Here is a 16,351-nt window from a genome sequence, read left to right on the forward strand (position 1 = left end):
GGATTGCCTTGGGGCTGTTTTTCATTGGTTCCATCTGAACAGCCTCAAGTGCAATTCCGACAAGTCCGAGGTGCTTTTCTTTGGGTGTGACACAGAGCCAGACTGGCAGACCTGGTGGCCAATGAACATGTTCCCTCCATCTTGTTCCTCTCAGGTTGCTAAAAATCTGGGGGTTAAGATGGATAACAGGCTAACCTTGAAATCCCAGATCCTGGGGGTGTCAGGCACCTGCTTTGGCATCCTTAGGATGCTGCGGAGGTTTCTTCCCCTGCTTTCCGAGGAACATAGGACGCTGACAGTCCAGGCTCTGATTGGGTCCAGGTTGGATTATTCCAACATTCTTTACCTGGGCCTTCCAGAGTACTTGCTACAGCGGCTTCAAGTGGTGCAGAACGCCGCTGCCAGGGCAATTTTTGGTCTTAATAGGCGTTCCAGTGCCTCGGGCCTGTTGGCAACTTTGCACTGGCTTCCCATCCGCAAGCGGATCGCCTTTAAGGCATTGACCTTGGCCTACAAAGCTCTTCACAAGGGGGGAGCTAAGTACCTCCAAAAGAGACTGGTCTTTTATCAACCGACCAGGTCTCTGAGGTCGGAATCCCTGTACCTGGCTGTTGTCCCACGGGTTAAGAAAGCGCGCCTTGGTGGCCGCTCTTTTGGACTGTTGGCACCACAGCTGTGGAACTCTCTGCCGCTGGCTCTGCAGGGAGCCACTAGCCTGCTGGCTTTTAGGAAGGGCCTTAAAACTTGGCTGTTCACTCAGTAGCCTGTTTTTTTAAATTTTCTGGCTGGTTCTTCTTCTTTTTTATCTGGTGTTATGTTAGTATGTCGCAGTTTCCTTTCTTTCTCCTATTAAGCGCCGGGACACTCTTTTTGAGTAGCCGAGCGCTATAGAAAAGATTAAATAACATAACATAACATAACATAACATAACATAACATTCTTATTCAACGACCGGACGGTCATTCATGAGCCATGAAAAGATGGTCAACCATGGCAGGAACCGGTAGCACTCATACACACAAAGGAGCGCTCTAGTTCCCGGTTCCAAATAGAGTATCTATGGCCAAAATAATCACAGAAGATGAGTCTGTATGATCTGTGACCCTCCGAACTGGAAGCACTGACGTATATCGTCCAGACAGTGAGAATAGCAGCAATCAGTCAACACACTGCAAACGGAAGCTTGATCATTACGTAAAACTCCGTCGGGTCGGAACAAAATCCTTCTAATAGTTAAGTGAAGCACCAAAGTAGCGAAAGACACGCTAAGTATACGCGTTGTCCTCTCTTACACCTGATAATGTCGATCTAGCAGTGAATCTCAGTGCGGGGTCAAAACCACAGTAAGTCCCGACTTTGCGACGTAAACATCTTCTGCCAAACAAAATCCGACTCCAGTCTGAATCAAAAGTTTCGAGCCCAAGGGCGAATTTTACGACTGCATTTTTCATGTGCTGTAATATGCTTAAAGATAAGATTTTAATGGCAAGCTCATTTAAACTTAATTGCAAAAATACAAATGTGAATGCACAAATGCATTTAGTACTAGAATTGTATATAAAAAAACGAGACGAGGATCGACTCTTTTATAATAGAGACAGGTCTTGTAGATGGTTGTACTTCAGGATATGGACTACAAAAGTATCATGCTACAAGAACATTGCGACAAAACATAGACAACCAGAATATCATTGAGGTTAGTGCATATAGGCAAGTATAGATTTACTATTCTTAACTCTATATACCTTGAAGATATATATCTTCAAATTATATACTTTTGGCGTAAGATACTGAACCTATACTTACCTATATTTATTTAACATTAAGATTGTCTGGATTGTCTATATTGTTTGAATGATCTTCTTGTAGCATGATATTAAAGAGTCAATATTCTTATACCACACTTAGAGACTACAGACATTTGAGTAAAGATAAATTACAATTACAACCCACAAATTCCTTACTACGTTAGCAGGAGTAAGACACATCCCTTTGAGAGTGGGTCATAACCAACCATATTAGATCTTTTGAGTACATAAATCCTCGGCCTTAGGCAACTTTAGCAGTAATCTACCAGCGTACAGAAGCAATGGCATGCTGAAGATGGTTCCTGAGTTGCACTCCTGTGGGGTCCCTTGGAAGCACCCCGAACCACAAACCCACTTGCACATGGTCCACACTTTCACCTACCCTAGTGACCTCCACTCGACAAGTACACTTGCCTACATCATTGAGGCCCTTCACAGTTAGAGTCGGAATTTGAACAAAAGCTCTGTAACAGTTTCAAGTTTTCTTATATGACTATGTAAATAATTTGAACGCTTATCAGGCGAGCCACCTCAGAAGGAATATATGGCTGTTTTTATTTTCTGTGTTGTAAAAACCAGTAAACAATTTTTTTTTTAAATGTGGAAGATGGTTCCAGGTAGATTTCTTTCCTCACCTATTTTCCAACAACATCTGGATATCTTCTGCATACATGCAGGGCATATCAATTATGAGTTGGAAAAGAGAGGGGGAAGAGCAGAGAACCTTGAGGTAAACTTTGGGTACAGATTTAAAGACTGATGTAGATGTGCCTAAATATTTCTTGGAATCTGTCAGTCAAAAAAGATGTTACCAACTAAAGGGTTACTCCCGCAATGAACTGATCCATTCAGCGCTGACAGTTGATGATGTAAAAGGGCGCAGACAATCTAATGACATCAGAGCCCCACATCCCTTCCACCCTCCAAATGTCTTCTAACACTGATGTTGCTACCAACTCAGCCTACAGGAAGGGCAGGAGCCATGCTTGGTGAAGATCCAAAAGCAAATGAGATTCTACAACATCCTGTAGCTGCTTAAAACCCTCAAGAAATGTTGAATGGTACAGCAGAACATAAATAAGTTCAAAATAAAAATGTATGTACCAGCAAAGTCAGATTTTGTAAAACAAATACTATTTAAGTGTTTAACTCTGAAGGACTTGTACTTGATAACAAAGAACTCCTAACAATCCTCAGTAGTGGAGATCTAGGTGTACGGTTTTACTGGGATCTAAATGGGAGCCAGACCGTTTACCATCGTTCAAGACCTTCTTGCATAATCAATGGTGAGGGATGTTAAATCACTAAGATTGGGAGGACGCAAAATAGTTTCCTGCAAAATACGATGGCTGATTGTGTGTACTTTGTCCTAGAGTACAAGTTCCACTAACTTCTAAAATTCATTAACATTTTTATGCAAGGCGGTGGGATTGAACAACAGATCGGCATTCATAAACAGATCACGGATGAGTTTTTCTTCTTTTTCGTATGTGTGTCTATCATCTGGTTCAAAGGTCTTTTGATGTCACTTTTTTTGATGCCATCGAGATCATGCAATTAACTTAGTCTAAAGTTCTGTATTTGCTTTTATACTGCCACTATACTTTTTTTTACCGGCCTCAAGCCCGTAAACACAAATTAACTAGCCATTAATTCCATTATAGTCGTTCAAAAAAGTTTAATAATTTTACATTACTGCTGTGGTTACACTGCATTAACAAAAATTAGCACTTATGCAGTGCTACACTGCGAAAGTAAATGAATGTTTAATCATTATGCCTGTCCAACCTCTATTCCAATAGAAGACACTCACTTCACCATAACGAACCACTTCTGTACCGCAACTTTACACATTGCTTTGTGTATTTCCAGAGTGGTTCGCTTAATAGAAGCATCCTTTGGACATACATACAAAACTCCTCTCTAGGGACTAGCAGACTGAATTTTTTTTTTGAGGTTTAGCAATAGTCAATGATCACCCACTCCTTTAACATAAGTGATTTTTTAACTGTGCTGTGATCAGAAAAAAGAAGTAGGCTGGTAACATGTTATTGAAAGTGACGTTTGAACCTGTAGAAGAGGATGTGAGATAATTTCGTTATGCAGGAGAATTGAGAGTCATATTTCAACCAGGCACATCACAATGTGAAATAATCCACCGATCATAGCACTCTAAATCTAGGGCCTAGCCTCAAACAGCTGCTGAATTCTTCTCACTGTCTTTATACACACAATGGGAATTGTGTTACAAAGCAGATTCTGCTCGTAATAGCATCAACAGGCGGCAAGGGCACAAAAGCCAGTAGCTACACTGAATGTATTATATATCTGTAAGCATGAACTAAACGCTATTTTCATGTATGGATTCAAATCAAAATCTGTTCGCAGTAAATAACACAACAATCAGCTATTGGGAAAGCAAATTCACAACACATTTCTTCTGGGTTTCTCAAAATAATTCACCTCTTAAATGGAGTTTTTTATGTTTTTTCCAAAAATGCTTATATGAAGCGAACCGCTCTAGTAAGAAAGAGGAAATGCAATTGGGTGAATTGGGTGTCTTCTATTGCAATAAAGGTTGGACATGCATAATGACCAAATGGTAATTTCATTTGGCAGTGTAGCACTGCATAAGGGCTCATGTTTGTTCAAACAGTATAACCCACGGCTGTAATGTAAACTTATAAAACAATGGACTATAACTCTCAATAACCCTCAAAATGGGACGATCACCTTGGCGCCGGGTCAGTCCACCCTGGGTGCCACGAGCTTTGGGGCGGTGACCTCCCCCCGCTATCACCTGCCGTCTCAGGCGGCATAATATAAGGTCACTTTAGCACACAAATATAAGAAACCCCAAAGTTTTGCAATAATTGCAGATATTACTAATTGAGGTTGTCAGATCTGTTGCAGCTGTTCTTCAGTACTGAACACAAGCACACCCAAGCTCAGCAGAGCAGAGGGCACTGACTCATTTATTACAGGTTAAAGAGCAGAAGGTAAAAGAAACATGAAACCAGAACAGTATTACAGTAGCCTATACATCTCTTAAAAAAACATAAACAATGCTTGATGACTGCATAGTTGTGCTCACGTGACATTGAAAATGAGTACCCAAAGGTGTGAAATTCCTGATCATTTGTTGACATTTAACCCATAGTGGGTTTACAACAAGAGCAAGACCACTGACTCATTGTCACTGAAACTGCTCTCCCTCCCTCGCAGCTCCACCATTAAGTGAGGACTTCCCCCGAGCCCCTGCACTCTCGAGTGTTGGTGTTCGAGGACCTCCTCTACCCGCAGGTATCACCTGCGCCTCATCCCTGGTGGTCCAGTGGACCTCTGTCTCCATTTTTTCGCTTCGACAGACCCCCTCCTTGATGGACTGGAAACTGCGACCACCCCAAACCCCAGGGCCTTGGGACCCTTACGGGTGAGTAGTCGTGCTTAACAAACACCTGATTGATTGACAACAGAAAGAGGGACTTTATGCGTTTGTCACCTGTCCCTTCAGCTTTTGGGGAAGAGGGGAGCTGCACTGACCACTAACACCAGCTTCTGTTAAAATGGCTACTTTATTGAAACAAGTGCACATCACAAAAACAACCTATGCCTCACAAAACTACAACCTCACTATACAAAGTGGCGTACCTATGATAAGCTACCCCAACTCTTGAAATATCCCTCCCTGCCCACATAACAATTTAACTCAGCAATATAGTACTTGCTCCAGAGCTGGTCAATTGCAACTGGGACCTTTAAAATCCCCTCCCTCTTTACTACATCTATTAACCTTTTAACCAATTAAACTTCCTAGAAAACCTTAAACTTCCTGACTCGTCCAGGTATTAACTTACCTACCTGTTCCCTTCCAGCCTGAATTATTGCTGACAACAACAATAATCTTCAGTAAGCCATGGCAGCTTCTCTGCCAACTGCCTATGCACTTGCTTCAATGTGACAACCCTAACAACATAACCCCTTTAGCACACCTGTGTGCAACAAAGCTTGCCAAATGCGAATGATGCATGAGAAAAGAAAATACTCAACCAAGAAAACTAAGAATAGGGATGGGAAGGTGCGACAAAATTGCTAACTACCAGGTACCAGACATCGTGTCACCATGACAAAATGGAGGCTGGTACCTCAAAATGCCAGTATATATACTCTTGGGCTTCATAAGTAGCCAAAAAGCAGCACAAACCCGAGCAATCATCGACTGCTCCACTGCCCCGAAATACATGGGGGCAGACCTCCCTTTGGTCGGCTGCCCCCAAAATCTACCTTGCCCTGTATGTCCCTTTACCAGGAGAAACGGGGAGCACAACCATTAAAAGGCACTCTTATATAAAAGTCAATCCTTTGTATTTGTACCAGAAGCCTCTGAAGAGCTATTTCTGTGCGTTGGACTATATTACTGTAAGTGACAATGTTTATTCATACCATCTGAAAAACAGAGTCTCTTTATTTCTGATTTTCCGCCAGACAACACTGCAATCCGAAGCTATACAGCAGCATAACATTTATAAAATCTGACGGAATATCTCTTTTTCAAGTTGTCTGACAATTGGCTTCATCAATCCTTAACCCCTACACTGCGGTGGCTATTCTGCCACAGTGCTAAGGGGGATGGGGGCCGCGCGGCGCTCCCGTGCTCGTGACGAACCGCTCCGTCATGAGCCTCGGGTGGGCTGTGCTTGTGACGTTACGGTTCCGTCACGGCCCCGCCCGCCTAATAGAACGCCGCGCAGGCGCAGAATTTGCGCCACGCAGGCGCGGCGAACAGGCCGTGACGGAACCGTTCCGTCACCAGCACAGCCCACCCGAGGCTCGTGACGGAACGGTTCCGTCACGAGCACACAAGGGGTTAAAAGGGACTAATATTGGTTAGTGAGAGAGCTGCTCGGTAGAGAGACCTATCCCATCTCTGTCCCACCTCTGACAGCTGAAACTACAGAGTCAGTTGTGTTTTCTTAACCTTTAAATCGCCTCACTTGGAACTGTATTGAGAGTTCAGGCTCACTTTTCACAAATCAAACCAGCCATTGAAATTAATAGCATTAAATCACTCCAAAAAAAGCAGAGATACAAGGCTCATTGACCCTCTATACGACGTGTGTAAATATTTTGCACACACAACTCAAATACAAACTACTCTTTTGAATGCTCTATGTTAATTCTGTTTCCTATCAAGGGCTATGTTTCATATTAAGCATGGTGTCTTGGGGCATGATGCCATGATAAATCAAGTTCCTGATGGTAGACAGCCAAACTGAATGCTAGTATGAACAAGTACTCTTTGTTAGAAATAGAAATGCAAGCCATGGGATACCTGACTGCTGTCCACCAGTTCTGGAGGAAATTCAGAGCTTGCACATGATGTTGGGCTGGATGCATTTCCAACAGTAATACATAGCGTTTGCAGGCATATAAGCATAGCTTACACCTTTATGAAGCTTATCAATGGCGTTTTTGACTCAGCACAAAAAGAGAAACCTAGTAAAAGAAAAGGAGCACAACATGTCACAATTCCCTTACATAGTAGTGTCTCCCAACCTCATAATAAACAATGAAGACATATTGCACAGATGTCTGAGCAAACTCTTATTGTCTGACAAGAAAACCATTACATTTTGAACTAGCCTCATAAGGATCATAATCCACATTTGACGCAAATATCACAAGATCTCCTTGACACCCACCGAATGAATCACATCAACACTAAATGAAAACTTACTTCCACAGAGTCTTAGTTACCTCCATCTGCTTCAGTAAACCTCTGGAATGGTACTTATTTTAACAAAGTCATGAAAGGAAAACAGGTTTTCAGCCAGAGCAGTTGAAAAATCTGAAAGTTATGGGAGATGAACTGTCAACCCTATCTATTACTGCCAACCACCACTAACACATAAATAAATATAATAAGAATATTACCAGTATCAAAGCTGAAATCTCTAACTATAACATTTCTAAGACATACAATATTAGAGAAAACTATGCTAGGTTATCTGTGCAGTGCAGTAAGAGACAGCTGTCTCCCATGTGTCAGCTACACTTAGGAACTCAATCACTCACTTTGTCACCCACTAACTTACTCTTGTATCTATCACTCACTAAATTGCTTACAAGCTGCCATTAGAGGAACACAGTCACCTAAATGTATCCTTTGCCTCTAAAATACAGTACTATAAAATATGCATAGCTCATCTATACTAGTGGCTACTTTTCGAACAGATTGCTCCAAATCCTGTAGCCCAATTTTGAAGGCTACTAACACGTTACCGACCTATGCTGAAAAATATATCATATCCTCACCAAGCTGTTCTTCATAGTAAATGCTTGAGAAAGGCAATGCTTCCCCATCTTCACTTCAAGCGACCGCATCAAGTACAGCCACACCACAACACTCACTGGACTGACCACTCTATCGACCACTTCAACATCACCAGCTCACTGACCTCCATCTCCAGTCTGCCCAACTTCCCTCACGGCAGCTGAAGCAGAGTCTCAAAGGACGCATGGATCAATGCCTTCATCACCATCCACCCATCTTCTCCAACAATCTAATCTAGACCAGAAATCTATTTCATACTAGTACATATTTGTGAGGTGCTTTAACAATTGGATCAACAACTGCACTGATAGCATCGCTCCCTACAGCAACAACAACCACAGAAGGTCCACCAAACAGGCTAGCTGGTGCACAGAAGATCTTATAACTGGTAAACAACACTGTAAACTACTAGAACAGAGATGGTGCACTAGCACGGACATGACCGACAAGACTCAACCCCTACCACAGACAGTTGAGAGAATCAAAGAAAATGGCCTTAGCCTCACGCATTGAATCAAGCTCCCATAAGAGCAAAGAATTCTTCAACATCGTCAAAAAATTCTCCAAACCCTCAGCTGCAATAAACATTATCCCCTAACAGGAACTCTGCGACAACGTTGCACATTTCTTCTACAATAAGATTGCCATCATCTACAGAAACTTCAAACCTCAGCCCACAGACTTCTTCAAGCAATACAACGACCCGCCTCCACCTCAGGCATCTAACTAACCTAATGGAGCCAGCTCACCCCATAGAACAACGCCTCCATCATGAACTCTGTCCACTCATGGGGACCCAATCGATCCATGTACTCACCACATCTTCAACTTAGGCGAAGCCAGAATTAGCGACATAGTCGCCACCTTGTTCAACACCCCAATTGCCACAGCCACCTTCCCCGAGGACTGGAAACACGCAGAGGGCAACGCCCTATTAAAGAAACCATCAGCAGATCCAAGCAAACTCAACAACTGCCAACTGATCTCCCTTGTCCCGTTCCCGGCCAAAGTATTAGAAAAAACCACCAACCAACAACTCTCCTCACATCTGGAATTAAACCTCATACTCAACTCCTCCCAATCCAGATTCTGCAGCAACCACAGCCCGAGACAGCCCTCATCATGGCTACAGATGACATTAAACCCTACTCGACCAAGGAGAGACTACGACTCTGATCCTCTTAGACCTTTTGGCAGTCTTCAATACTATCTCCCACCACACACTCATCACAAGGCTGCACAACATACGCATCTAAGGAGGCGCTCTCAAATGGATCAACCTCTTCTTCACTGGAAGAATGCAAAAAGTCTGCCTTCCTCCTTCACCTCCAAACCCAAGAATATCATCTGTAGAGTACCCAAAGGATTCTTGCTCAGCCCTAACCTCATCAACAATTATATGACATCACTGGCCTGCATCCCCAAAACCCACAAACTCAACATCATATCCTACCCTGACGGCATCCATCATCTCCCTCTTCGAAGACACCACCAACACCAAGACCAGCTTCTACAACTGCATGACAGACTTTGTCAACTGGATGAAGGACAACTGCCTGAAGCTCAATACATACAAGACAGAGGTACTGATTTCAGAAACAAAAGCTCCCCATGGGACACATCCTGGTGGCCCTTCGGACTCAAACCTACCCCTACTCTGACTGGTGATGCTAGGAACCTATGCATCATTCAGGGAAAAAGCTAACCATGATGACTCAAGTCAACTCCATCTCCTCCTTCTGCTTCTTCATCCTCCAAATTCTTCATAAGATAGTCAAATGGCTACCCCAAAGCTCAAGATGCACCATCAATCAGGCCATCAGCAAGGGGATATACTGTATAGTATAACCATGTGCTTTAGAAACTCATTTATTGTTATTATTATTATTATTATTATTATTATTATTATTATTATTATTATTATTATTTATCTCCAGCGAATTGGACCACTGCAACACACTCTATGTAGTGAACTCAGTTTAACTACTTCGATGACTGCAGACCATACAGAATGCCACAGACAGTCTTGTCCTGGATCTCCCTAGATAAGCCCACATCACCCCCTACCTCAAGGAACACTGGCTCCCTGTACAGAAAAGACGTCAGTTCAAGCTCCTGACCCATGCATACAAATCCCTCCACAACTGCAGACCTGCCTACTTGAACCACTTCCTGAACCTCCATCAGCCCACCAGACACCGCCGCTTCGCATCCCTTTCTTTAACCCTCACCCCTGCATCTAACATAGCAGATGCTTAGGTTGCTCTTTATCCTACCTAGCAGCAAAGACACGGAACGAGCTTCCAGAGTTCCTAATGACCTGTCTTTTTGGCCAATCAACAGGACCCTGCCAGCTCCTGGATACCCTCATGGGTAACAAGAAGTGCTCTACAAATCTACTGATTGATTGATGAATGTACCCTACGCAGCATCAAATTATTGCTCTCAAATCAGGACTTTCAGCCTTTCTTTCCCAAGGGCAACCATTTACCACGGCATAACAGGCATTTCAGAAATCACACCAGCTTGTATTGACAATCCACCTCTGCTTAATGCAAGGAATTAACTCAAATTGCTTGAACCATGACCCACTTTCAGTATTATTACCTACAACATGCTCTCTGTCATACTGAAACCCCCCATGGCAATCTCAAGTTTTGTTCTACATTTTGCCTATTTCTTACAAGACTGTACCCAAATGCTTCATTCTGAAAATTCCTTCACATTCAACATCAAATTTTAAAATTCTGTTATGGCCTTTCTTTTACACGTACAACACATACATTCACAGAGGACCCAAGGGCAATTTAATGACCTGCTCTGAATACACGCCCTATAGACATATACCACGAAGAAGTATCAGAAGGTCAGGAAATAAAAAGGTAAATATTGAGGACAGTTAAAGTGAGATGCTACCTCTAACCATATAACTAGAAGATTAATTAGGGAGGCCTGGTCAGGTTAATATCTGGTCTCTGGCACCCATCAGTCACCACTCGGAACCGCCCTTCATCATTTGGGGCCCCGAGGACCAATTTTACTCACCTTCTTTATATTCTTGGTATCACTTTACGTTTTGGCACTGCACACACTTTTTTACCCCGTCATTCACATCACCAACACTCAGTTTTCCAACTCTAAACTAATATACACCGACTGAAAGGAAGACCCAGTTTTTCCTGTTGGCGAATAAGATTAGGTGTGGTGTTGGTCCTCGGGGCCCCAAATGATGAAGGGCGGTTCCGAGTGGTGACTGATGGGTGCCAGAGACCTTTCTTTTACACGCACCTCACAAATATGTACTACTATGAAATAGAGTTCTATCATTGGCTCAATGCTGAGACTCAAAAAATGACTTTTCCACATTAGGAAGTGGGTGGCATAACACTTTTTGAAATTGGACCCATACAAATAAAGTCCCCAAATAACAAATGAAATCACCCACTCAACATAGCTCAACAGATTGACATTTCTAAAGCAGTCCAATCAATCAATCGATCAATCAATCAGGTGTTTGTTAAGCGCAACTACTCACCCGTAAGGGTCTCAATGCGCTGGGGGGTGGGGGGGTCGCAGGTTCCAGTCCATCAAGGAGGAGGTCTGTCGAATAGACAGGTTTTGAGGTTTCTTGTGAAGATGGGGAGCGATGTTATCTGTCTGAGGTGGAGCGGAAGGTCGTTCCAGGCTGGGGCAGTCCTTCATGGAGATCTTGTATCCTTGGGGAATGGCGATAACGATGTCCGGTCCCGAGGTGGTGTTGGTCCAGGTTTTGGTAAAGAATGCTACGTCTGGGGTAGTGCTGTCGAGGAGGTCCCAGATTTCGGTGGCGTGTTTGTGGAGAGATCGGACGTTGAGGAGGATGCATTGCAGGGTCTTCGGTTTGGTTGTGTTCTTGCAGGGGGGTTGCGCTGGGTCAGTGGTCTTGGCAGTGCTGCAGGTGTGCTGGCAGAGGTGACAGCTGAAGGATCTGTGGGTGTCAGCTGGTGATACTAGCTTGCAGTTGTTGTTGCGGCCTGGGTTGAGAGAGTGCCGCTGGGTCGTAACAATGGTGGTGCAGAGATCCAGGGTTCCTGGCACTGGTCGCAGTCGGTTCGCGGACGGGCACAGACAGGCTTGCCCTTGGCGCGCCGCGCGGCCGCTATTAAGTATGGGTCGGGGAGGTCTGGACAGCTGGGAGGCGGGGAGGGGAGTTGGATTGGCTGGTCGCACTGGTTGTGCTGGGGGGGAGGGGCCGCGGGGGCAGCAGCGGCGGGGAAAACGGGCTGAAAAAGGCAAAAGGAAAAAGGCAAAGAGAGAGAGAACAGTGCAAATAAGGCAGCAAAAGTGCAAGAAAGAGTGGAGGAAAGACACAGAGGACACAGAAGGAGAGTGAAAGGGGGAGATTGAGATGAGGGTAAAATCGAGTGAAAAAAGGAGGAAAGACACAGGAGGAGAGTGAAGGGGGAGCTTGAAATGAGGGAAGTACAACAGAAAATGGAGGTAAGACCCAGAAGGAGAGTGAAGGGGGGAGATAGAAGTGAGGGAAAAAAATAAGTGAAAAAGGAGAGAAAAAAAAGATCAAGAGAATGGAGACAGAGGTTCACTGGACCACCAGGGATGAGGCGCAGGTGGGACCTGTCGGGGGAGGAGTGCCTCGAACACCAACACTCGAGAGTGCAGGGGCTCGGGGGATGGCGTCACTTAATGGTGGAGCTGCGAGGGAGAGAGTCTAATGGTTTACCCCGAACAATCATATTATAGAAGAACTAAAACCGGTAAGGACCACTTCTATCTACAGCACAAAGTAAAGAACTCACTTCCCAAAATATGCTCCACTCCAGTCTTCAAAAAGTAGCACCTACCCTTAATCCTGAATTACAGCAATACATTCTTCTAATGTCTGCCCAGGTTCAACTTTGCCACTTTAAAAGCCCTTTTAATGTGGTGATCCAGATTGGGCACTGGCTTCAGAAAAAGAAACACTTCCTACTATATCAACATGTCTTTGTTGGCAAAAAAAATGAAGAACAAGCATTGGCAAGGTCTATAGATCTGACTTTAAAGGAATATTTTCTAGTAATGTGAATCATTACAAGTAAATAGCATGGGAATAGATATGGACTTGTGTGGAAGCAAAGAACTGTAGAATAATATTGTATGGGTTAAAAGGTCAGTTGTACTGTGGTCTAAGTTAAAAGATCAGTTGCACTGCATAGCCAGTACTACAAATATATGCAGGTTAAAGACTGCCCTCCTCCCATCTTTGCAACTGCCAACATAAATGATCTAGTCACCTCAGACACTATAATAGCATTCCAATGTTATGTGTGTGCACCTGAAAGGTCAAGCTTAGTCAGCTGGATACACAAACAAATGGATCAGAGGTGTTGGAGGGCAAGCCTTTTTTTGTGGAAACGCACAACTTCGACATAATCAAAACATGTTTTCCTGGCTCCCAACAAGTCGGCACAGCCAACATCCCTCTCTAGTGATACTCACACAATTGTCTGGTGACTGCTGCACTGTCAAGCCAAGCCATAAAAAATGGAGGCAGAAAAACACACACAACCACATCCCTAAATATAGCATGCATGGTCAGATATATCCACTACAAAACAGATAGGTAGGTAACTGTTTGAACCCATCACTCATTTTTATTTACCTACTTTCTAAAAGTCATCAATGATAGGCATTTTCATATTTTAGTTTTATGGGCTAGAGCTTTCTAATAATAACTAATGTTGATCATTATTATTTTTATTTCCTTGTGCTCTTCAGATTTAACAGGTTTCTACTCAATGATCCTGTGCATGCATGTTACGTAGCCTTTCTAGTATAGGTCAGGTTCAACTATCACTAATACATGAAACATTAATGCTCTTCAAACCTTGATGATAGTCCCAAAGTTGTCAGCCTCATGCTAGCATACAGTCATTTAAATAGTCATTTAAACAAAATGTATGCCCAAATGCAAAACTCCTCATAGAGAAATTTAACAATTATTTGTGTCTGCCTACATCGCTCTCTACTTCTATTGTACTGGTAACAAAATTATAGGGGAATGGAAACAAAAAGTAGTGATTTAAACTGTGATTCATTGGTAACAAGCCCACCTCCATCTTCAATACATCTATCGCCACGGCCACCTTCCCTGATGAAGGGAAACACGACAAAGTCAACCCTCTTCTCAAGAAACCATCAGTTAGCCCCACGAACTCAAGAACTTCCGTCCCATCTCTCTGCTCCTATTCCCCGCCAAGGTCCGCGAAAAGGCCATCAACTGCTAGCTCACGGAACACCTGTTGAACAACCACCCTCTGGACATCTCCCAGTAGGGATTCTGCATACACCACAACACCAAATCTGCCCTTATAGCCGCTAACATCAGACAACATCAGAATACTCCATGACCGAGGGGAAACGGCGGCCCTGATCCTCCCCGACCTCTTAGCAGCATTTGACACTGTATCTCATCATACCCTTACTAATATACTCCACCACATCAAAATTCAAGGCGATACCCTCAGATGAAACACCTCCATACTCACTAGAAGAATCCAGGGAATCTTGATTGTGTGCTTGCTTTGGCAGTAATCCTGTTTGCACTACTGTAGGAGATTGTAAATGGGGCTCATAAAGATTGCACTAGGATAAATGTGAAGGTCTATAATCATTACACTTTGCTCATTTTAGGGATAAGTAGTTACCATTATTTAAGTACTTCCCTTAAAGCAGGCAAATGGTTTCTGATCAAGAAACCCTCAATAAAACCATTTCTTTATACATATTCCTCCATTGTGCGCCCACGTGCTATAAAAATGAGGTCTTCCTGCCTTACCAACCATCAAAGTACCCAAGATTAGCTTCCTAGAAACCACTGGTTATCTGCTTGTTTAGGCTACAAAACGATTTGGTGGTAGATCTTTCTACATACAGCACAATCTGTCAACTCGAATCGTCTTCCTTTGCCATGACACCTGGGGAGCATTTCCTGAAGTGTTTGAAAAGTCCGAGAACACTATTTTTCTGCTCATCCTAAGTATTTATGCATGCAATACCTACATATGGCATTGATAAAAAAAATACTGTCTGCTACTACAATCACTGGCATATCAGCCTGTCAGGCATCTACGGCCATCCACATAAAACATGTACATGAAAAAATCATCTGCATGCATCATATGAAAAAAATAGTTTGATGGTCGAAGTATGGGAGCTACAGTTTAGATCAGACAATTGCAAAGTAAAGTTTCAAGAGTTTGTAGGCAATTAACATGAGGTACTCCTCAAAAACAATGCCTAATCTTTAGCAGTGTCCCCAGATTTTACCACAACTAAAAGACATGCTTCCACAATGAGACGCAATCTAAAGCACTGATCATATTAGGGGGAGCAAAAGATCCTAGAGGTGTATACAGTGGAGGAAAATATGTATGCAACAATATGAGAAAAGCATTGAAAAAATGCAGAAACGAAACGTAAGCAGCTATGCATAGGCACTTGTAGACTTTCAGTTTGAGTTGACACTGGGGAAGAAAGGGTCAGAGGCAACACGAGCCATTCACATAATCGACAATAAATGCATGAGTGAGCATAAAATAGAAGGACATGTTCATGGTTGTCCTCATTTGATGACAATTTCGATGTTTTTACTCCTACATGGGACGTGGTGTTTATTAAAAAACAACACTTCTTACAAAGACTTTTTGTGTTGCCTGTCACTCACCAGTGTTAAACTCATTAAAAAACGTATGCAATTCATTCATTGAGATAAACTTATCACGCTGCACAAAATACCATACTGATATGTTTCATCATCCACTCCTTTAAACCCCCCGAACACACTAGTTGACCTCAACACTAGCTAATAACCACTGTGGACCTTAGTAGTAACAGGGCAATTTTAGACTAATGTTATTGTCCCGAGGCTCTGGTTAGGTGACACAAGTAACAAGTTGGACGACAAGAAAATAAGTACATTATTCCAGTCCAACTATACAGGATAAATTTTCTCAACATCCAGATCCAAACAAATTAAATAGTTACTTCCCCATTCTGACTTGGATTTACTAAGAGCTGCATTTTCTATATGCATGCTCCCAAGGCACAGATTACAAGTCGGCCTGTAAATGGAGGCAGAGATACTGGGGCCACAGACATAGTTTCTGGATGGTATCCCCTCCCCAATTACTCAACATTAAGATTTTCCTAGAGCAGAATTAGGGGGAAA

General features: G+C 43.1%; 1 protein-coding gene across 2 annotated transcripts in view; it reads right to left on the reverse strand.

Annotated features, from left to right (window-relative positions):
- Window positions 1-16,351, reverse strand: part of COL12A1 (collagen type XII alpha 1 chain) — a 358,581-nt gene that overhangs the window by 271,272 nt on the left and 70,958 nt on the right. The gene's annotated exons all lie outside the window — the stretch shown is intronic.

Source organism: Lissotriton vulgaris, chromosome 6 (genome assembly GCF_964263255.1).
Source record: "Lissotriton vulgaris chromosome 6, aLisVul1.2, whole genome shotgun sequence".
NCBI classification, from domain to species: Eukaryota; Metazoa; Chordata; class Amphibia; order Caudata; family Salamandridae; genus Lissotriton; species Lissotriton vulgaris.